Genomic DNA, 6,576 nt, shown 5'->3' with positions numbered 1-6,576 from the left:
TATATATATATATATATATATATATATAAATAAATCTCTTTGATTGAAAGATGTACATGTTAGATGTTTTCGTCACAATTGGTATATAATCATTCCCGCCAAGACAGGAGTAAAAGTTTGGAATTTACATTAACATTGCGTGCACGAAAGTAGAAATTCATCCACATTCAACTCTCCTTTTTTGCTTGATTTTACCTTCTTGGTTAAATTTAATTTTTCTTTTTTAAATAAATATTATCCTTCTTAAACTTTTTTTATCTCTTTTATTTCATCTCTTTTATATCATTGTCTTAAAATGTTGTCTTAAAATTAAAATTCAATTTCTACGCATGCATCTTGTAATATATTGATATCTTTGCAAATTATGATAAAGTATCACATGTTCTATTTTTGAGTTGCCGTGAATATTAATTAACATTAAAAGGTTTTCAAAGAAATGAAAAGAAACTGAATGTTAAAACTCCGAAAATCGAGAACGATTAATCTTAAAAAAATCTTCTTCTAATTAAAAATAAATTATGCTGCATAAGAACTGTCTATATGTTTTCCGTAGAAAAAAAACACTACAAATTTAATTTATGATTCTTTTATGCGAATTTAATCCACAAATATAGTTTTCAAGAAAGACAAATTAAATGATACGACAACACAAAAAATGCATGTCACAAAAATAGCACGTAATTAAATAGAATTCGACTTGTTTTTTTTCGTATCGTATTTCTTTGGTCAGATTGATTCAAGTTTTTATACATATTCAAAAATTACTTTAATGCATCTTGATATAATTGCAATAAATTGATTTCTAAAATTGATCCATTTTAGAATCAAAATGGCACTAGAACTTTCTTTTTTCATTCGTAAATAATTTTCCAATGCAGTACATTTTTCATTTAAATATTTTTTAATTTATTCACAATTACTTTTTTCATCATTTTTATAAAATATTACTATTAATAATTTTTAATATTTTTTTAGAGGTTTTCTATTTTTTCATATTTTTGAACGTTACACTTTACTTTTAAATACAAGAAATTTTCAATAAGATCTCATTTAGAGTTTTTATTTCCTGAAAGGTGTAAAAATATACTTACGTCATTTAGAAACTAACAAATTATGTTTTCTATGTTTACAGATTACAATCTTCTTGATAGAATAATTCATGTAAGATTTCGTGATTGGAGATATAATTGCTAACGAAAATTTCAGATAGTGTATTCATTATTTATATATATATATATATCTTTTTAAGATGTTTTCAGAGTTTATATAAAATCAGATTTTCTTCATCAGAGTTTTTTTAACTTAAACATTATGAGAACTAGTTTTTATAATATTGCGAAAGGTCGCATATCGATCAATCAGATCACGCCGTATCGACTCACTCGTACCATCCGTTTACATTTCCAATGGCTGTTACGATTTGTCACGTAAGAAAGTTGCACGGGTTTTGCAACACATTTCGCCATTTCTCGCGATAGTGGACGAGTTATTTCGTCATATAGGAAAGTCTTAAGAGATCGGAAGGAAGGAATTAAAAAAAAAAGTTGAAATGTGAAAAATAAAAGTAATAACAATAATAATGTTTGTTTACTATTATGTAACATTAATTAGCTAGATACAAAGGGATTAAAATGAAATAAATAACATGAAGTGAAAAAATTATCATAATTTTGTGATATTTAGAGTCAGATCGAAGGATAATTGATGGAAAAATTGGAACAAAGTTGGAATTTAACAATGTGCCATTTTTAAAATTTTTATTATCTATATTTTTGTATAAATAATTATTTTAAAGCTTCTATTATTAGTAGGAAAATATAAGTAATCGAAATTATTTTTTGTTTACGTATAAAAACAAATTTTCTTCTGCTTCATAATTTCATATCGCTGAATAATATATGACGGTCTAAGGGAATGATTGCGATAATGAATAACGATTTTTAAGATATAAATCAAATTTATTCATTGGGAATAAATAAAAAATATTAATAATAATTTTATTAATAAAAAAATAAAATTATCTTGCTTTCATCTTGACAACTCCATACAGAAGTGTGTCTTTAGTATGTTATTTAAGAAGTAACACATAAGCTGAGAAAAATAACATGTTTGATTTGTACATTATGTGACTTAAGTAATTGATTGATTTGATTGTTTTAATATTTTTTGACTGTGAAAAATCTGCTTATTTAATTAAAAATTTTATTTTATTATGTGAACATTTATATATGTTTTTCATGTTCTTTATCTTAATATTATGTCATTCTAAATTGACGGTCAATGGAAGTACTCTCTTGAGAATATCCTTTAGAACGAGAATCGATGTTTCGTGTTGAGACCAAGGACGATTTCGATCCAAGGCAGACAAGCATGTTAATGCAGGACACTTTCGACGACGATGACGACGACAACGATGGCCAACGGAACTTTCTCGCTCCGTTTAATCCAGTTTCTCGAATAAAATCGCGTTGCCATCGAGTGAGGTAATGAGCGTGCGCGAGATTTATAAGCGTGCCCACAATGAATATAGTTACTCTCTATTGAATCTGAGTAACAGCCTTTGCGTGTTTCTCTTGTCAAAGTGACTATTCCAACTTAATTTGTGTCTTGTGATAAAATAGATGAGAGATTGGAATAAAAATATTAATGGTAATAATGAAATAATATATGACAATGAAATAAATTTCATGACATATGAAAAAAAATATTTTATTGATACTATTATTTTTCAATATATTATAATAAATGTATTGAATAATAACATAATGATTATAAACACAGTAAATTTTTGAATTTCAATTTATTATCAAAAGTTCAATTATCATCAGATTTATCATTGTTTAATATCATTTCATCTTCTTATCATTCGAAAAATTTGATTTGAGTTAAAACTAAAAGTGTCGATAATATGTGGTGCATTTACCATATGTGCACTTCATGCATTTCTCAAACGCGTTATCATCATAGGTACTTCCGGTAAAAGCGATTTGATTTCCAGTCGTCCGAGTGAGTTTTCGCGGCGCCGGTGATAACTTTCACGTCCTATATGGATCGTAAACAGTATTATATTTCAAGTTAACGATCAGTTGCTTCGCTTCAGCCGAAGACATTTTCATGACCGCATTTCGTTAACTTGAACTTCTTCCACATTTTCCGCTATAGCATCGATTGGCTTTAATTATTATTATAAATTTTTCTGTATTAATTCTCTTTCATTTTTTTATATTGCATTCCTAGGTTGTGTTTCCAAAATTGACTGTCAGTACTGAAAATCTATAGTGCATGTAATGTAAACTGTAGCATTTTCAGTGTTGGTAGTACATTTGGAATTTACAGTCTTAGTTTAATCGTTTCTGTGTTTTTCGAATGTTCTTGGGCTCTAAAAAACTTTACTCTCAACATTACGATTTTACAATGACCCGAAACATTTTTTTTCACTTGTATGTGTCCGAATTTGAGGCAGAATTAATTTGAAATTGAAAATTCTCCCCTGAGTCTTCAAAGCACCGGTTAAAGTATGGAAGATTACTTAATTCTCTTAGACTTCATTAGACTTTTTAATTTTTCTATTGTTTTAATTTTTTACTTCAATATTTCTTAAGAAAAAATTCTGAAGAACAAAGAAAACGTGAACAAAGAAAACGCGTTTCTTGAAGAGATGAAAGAATACTGCGCGATATCTACGTTTTGAATGAAATGCGAGGCACATTTATTGACGTCGACGGAAAGGAAATGTTTCGAGACAACGAAAAAGGTAAACCCTCTGCCGGATAACGGTAACATTGCGTCATATTCGATGCATTATTGCAGTATACTGATCGGCATTACGTGTGCAACATGCCAAGGATAATACGTGGTGATTAATATTCGGCTCCATTCGGCTTCTCTCCTTTTTTGAGCAAGACTTGTCGTCCTTCCATAGGATTCTCCTTTTCGATCGTCGCATCTCTGTCATATTTCTTCCTATTTTGCGAATTCTCTCTCGTAGGAATTTGCCGAAGAGATTTTTCTCATAGCAATCGAGTTCCGAGTAGTAGGACCGGACGTTTAATATAATTGAAGTAAAAATGCCATGAAGAGAAACTTAACTTAGTTGGAAATTGATTAAGTTGTTTACCTCGATAATAATTAAAAATTATTCAACGTATTTACGAAACAGCTTTTTTACGACTATCAATTTTTATTTCTAAAATTTATCAAAATATTTTTTTCACAAATGTATGTAACTTTGTATTTTATCATATTTTATTACATGTTTCTCTTTAATAATTATATCGTATACTTCATCTGATATATTTTTTGAAATACAATGTTTCTTTCTTGCATTTTGTGTGGAATGATATATTAATAAGGATTAATAGGACGATAAATCACCGTAACTTTTATAAAACGAAATATGACCTGTTCTCTCGGCATATTTCGCGGCTTTTTTCTTTGGTAATATAGCGTGAAATTTAATTTCCGAACATTCATCCTTTCCTATTAGCGATTTCGCGCTCGGTGCGTCGGCAGTTTCTGGCAATACGTTGAGGTAACATCTCCCTGACGACTTGCATAATAGCGTTATTGCAGAGGAGGAGAGGATGGACAATCGTACGCCGTTGGCTTTTGCCGATTTTATCTGTCGGCATCTGCCGCGGTATATCTATCGCGCATGCGAGAGTGAAAGTGAGGCGCTCCTCACTTTCGACGGATCCTCCGCAGCATCCGCGCTGTACCCGCGCGTACCGTCTCCGCAAGATCGCGTGATTCGCGGACGATGACACGTCCAAGAGACGATCTAACGAAACACTTTTTAGGATGATCCTAAAGTCGCGCAAGACTTATCAGTAGAAGAGATTGATATGAATTATATTATGAAATAGATAACGCGGAAAAGTTGAAAAGTTGATTTAATTTTATTAAATCAATATTTTAATAATAATTTAAATTGTAATTAGAAAATTAATATGAACTAATTTTTTTTGGTTGGCAAAATTTATATCGAAATAAAGTCTCAATTTTCTTCTGAGATTTTATAATTTACTTTTTAATAAAAAATTTCAGCTAAAGATTTCTAAAGAAATGTATAAAGCAATAGGTTTGATCAGTTGAACTTTATCATTTGCAGACGTGAACTTTAACAAATATATGTGTTGTTCCATGCGGAGACAAACTGGTTAATTTAAATATTTGAATTTTTAGACATTTATAAATTCCGAAAGTATTGCTTTATGTATACAAGGAATTTTATACGAAATTGATCTTGCATTTTAAAATCGCGTAATTTCTCCTTTTGTAAATAATATAAATATGACTAATGGAATAGTTATATCAATTTACAAATTTATGTTTTTAGAACGAAAGATTTGCATGCGTAAAAAGTAATGCGATAATAAAATTTATTATTAAGAATTATAAATATTATAAATCTTCATTATATAAATAAAACATACTTGAAAGATTATATTAAATATTTTAAATTCTTGATTACGTATAAATTTCAATATTTAACTTTTGAGCCAAATGATTCCAAATATTTTTCTAAGAATAAAATAAAGTTACTTCCGTTGATTCAGGAAAAACTTTATTTGCGTTTATACGCATTTTTCGATACTTGAAGAAGATTCTTACAATCTCTGGAAGAACTTTTATAATTGCTTATACTTGTTAAATTACGAAAAATTAATCGAATCTTTTCGCAATGATGCGATTATGCGATGCATTAAGCCGACATCTAAAAAGAGCTCGTCGGATGGATCGCGGAGGAATCGCCAACGAGGCGGCGTGGGAGGCGAAAAAAAGCACAGGTGGAGGAGAGTGCCGCAAGAGGTTGTTGACACCTTCCTCGCACATAGACACCTTCCTGCAGGCGTTTTGTCCCTCAGAGTTTTGTCGCGGTACGTGCGTGATGTATCGCGAATGCCAATCAGTCGGCTGACCGGCTGCTCCTCCTTACACGCGCGCGACTTGCATTCCCTATTTCGCATTTCCTTCGCGATTCGCGACGGGCATAAGGAGATCGGGCCGAGAGATTGCCCAGATAAAATTTCAATGAAAAGTGTCTGCCGTGCCGTGCTGCTCGGCTCTGTGAAGTTAGCTCGATACCTTATTAACATAAAAAGAAATAATGACAGTTCTAGTACTTAGAGGCCGAAACTATCGCTAAAACTTAAGAAGTAGTAATGTTTATCGTTTTCTTACACTTTGAAGTGTCATATAGATTTGTGAATTAGCGCGTCATATTTTAGATTTTTTTTTAAAATAAGTGGAACTTTTTTTTATAAAGTACTGTGTGTAGAATTACGAAAGTTCTGTCATTATTTTTTTTTATTTTATAGAGAATGTCTTGCTAACTTTACAAATATTTATGGTCCGCTTTTTAAGGAGCCTTTATTCAAATATAAAAAATGAGCCAATTATAGGAATAACATGGAATTGATTTCTAAATTAAAATTTTACGAGTTAAATTTTTATGAGAAAAAATATACTCTCTAAATTCTTTGGAGTTGAATCTCATTCTAGAAAATGAAAATTGATCTAATCTTGAAAAAGAAAGGTACAGTTTTCAATCTTTAAGAGTAATATTTCCTTCTT

Source organism: Atta colombica, unplaced genomic scaffold, assembly GCF_001594045.1.
Source record: "Atta colombica isolate Treedump-2 unplaced genomic scaffold, Acol1.0 scaffold88, whole genome shotgun sequence".
Lineage (NCBI taxonomy): Eukaryota > Metazoa > Arthropoda > Insecta > Hymenoptera > Formicidae > Atta > Atta colombica.
The sequence above is the reverse complement of the archived record's forward strand: the minus strand, read 5'-3'. Positions refer to the sequence as shown.